At 39.5% G+C, this 1,472-nt stretch overlaps 1 protein-coding gene across 4 annotated transcripts in view; it reads left to right on the top strand.

Moving 5' to 3' along the window:
* The window catches only part of prkcbb (protein kinase C, beta b), a 139,278-nt gene that overhangs the window by 95,057 nt on the left and 42,749 nt on the right, over positions 1 to 1,472 (top strand). The window lies entirely within an intron of this gene.

Here is a 1,472-nt window from a genome sequence, read left to right as displayed (position 1 = left end):
ATTTTTTTTCCCAGTCCGCCCCTCGTGGAAATTAATGGTGCAGTCATGTAGTACAATTCCAGGACAATTATTTTTTTCCCCAAGTGAATCAGAATCATATAGCATGACTAATTCTATCTAATTCCCAGTTCTCTTTAGTGAATCAGAAGCATTCAGTGCAAACAGTGTAATCCAATTCTCAGTAAATTAATTTTTTAAAATATTTTTAAGGTCTTTTTTTAGTGAATCAAAAATACAGTATGCAATATACAAAATATACAAGATGAGTCCTCTGCACGATCTGACTTTGTTGCAACCTAGAATTAAACTGCTGGTCTCGCCTGGCCAGAGGAGAACGGCACACTATTTCGAGACACTATTTGCCTGTTTAATACTGTAAAGCTGCTTTGACACAATCTGCAATGTAAAAAGCGCTATATAAATAACGGCGACTTGACTTGACAGTGTGTCCAGTATTGTCCAGTTCCCGGACAAATGAGCTGGTTCTTTTTAGTAAATCAGAAATATAGAGCAAAACAAATTCTAGCAATTCCCAAATGAATGACTCCTATAAGCTGATTCTTTTTAGTGAATCAAAAACATTAAGTGAAATGTTAAATCCAGTTCCTGAGTGAATTACATTTATGAACAGATTCTTTTTAGACAAACACAAATAGAATGCTCCGCAGTTACTGATTTACCATAAATTACATTTCACAAGTTCACCTGCCCATCCAGTCCTGATGGTTAATGGTAAACAAACTAAGCTTGCTGTCCTTAATGGAGGCTCGAACCCGAGGCTGGATTACTAAGGCTATATGCAGGTGAGGTTTTTTTTCAGGGTTGGAGCTAAACTCTGCAGGACTGCGGCTCTCTAGGACCGAACTTGCCTACCCCTGACCTAGAGGGAGAAAAATAGAAATAGAGGAGGAGGTGGAGGGATGTCGGAAGAATTGACGCTGGGACGGTGCAATGAGAGCTGCTTATATAGGCTCGTAATGATGATTGACAGGACTGAATGATTAGGCTCCTCCCGAACCTACGTTTGGAACTTCATTTGTCATGTCCAATTCGAAATGAACCAATGACTGTGTTCTATTGTACTTAAAGAAGCGTTACGAAACCATAGTACATTTTGGAATCAATTTGATTATTGTGTTCTATTTTATTCTAAAATGTATGTTTAAAGGGGTCATATGATGTGATTTCTAGTTTTCCTTTTCTTTAATATGTTATGTAGCTGTTTGTGCATGTATACGATCTGCAGAGTTACAAAGCTCAAAGTCTCCCACAAAAGGATTTACTCTATCTAAAAGATAAGGCTGATCCAGACCGGGCTAAAACGCCTCGTTCAGAAACGCCCCCTCATCTCTACGTCACGATGTGGAAATATTTGCGTAATGCCGCCCAGATGTGTACGCAAAGAAAGAAGGCGTGGTTTCAGGAACCGCAGTAGTGTTGATGCAGCCATGTCAGGGAGACGCTGTGTGTGC

The sequence above is a fragment of the Sinocyclocheilus anshuiensis genome, unplaced genomic scaffold (genome assembly GCF_001515605.1).
Source record: "Sinocyclocheilus anshuiensis isolate Anshui unplaced genomic scaffold, SAMN03320099.WGS_v1.1 scaffold813, whole genome shotgun sequence".
NCBI lineage: Eukaryota > Metazoa > Chordata > Actinopteri > Cypriniformes > Cyprinidae > Sinocyclocheilus > Sinocyclocheilus anshuiensis.
This window is presented reverse-complemented; position numbering and strand designations above follow the sequence as displayed.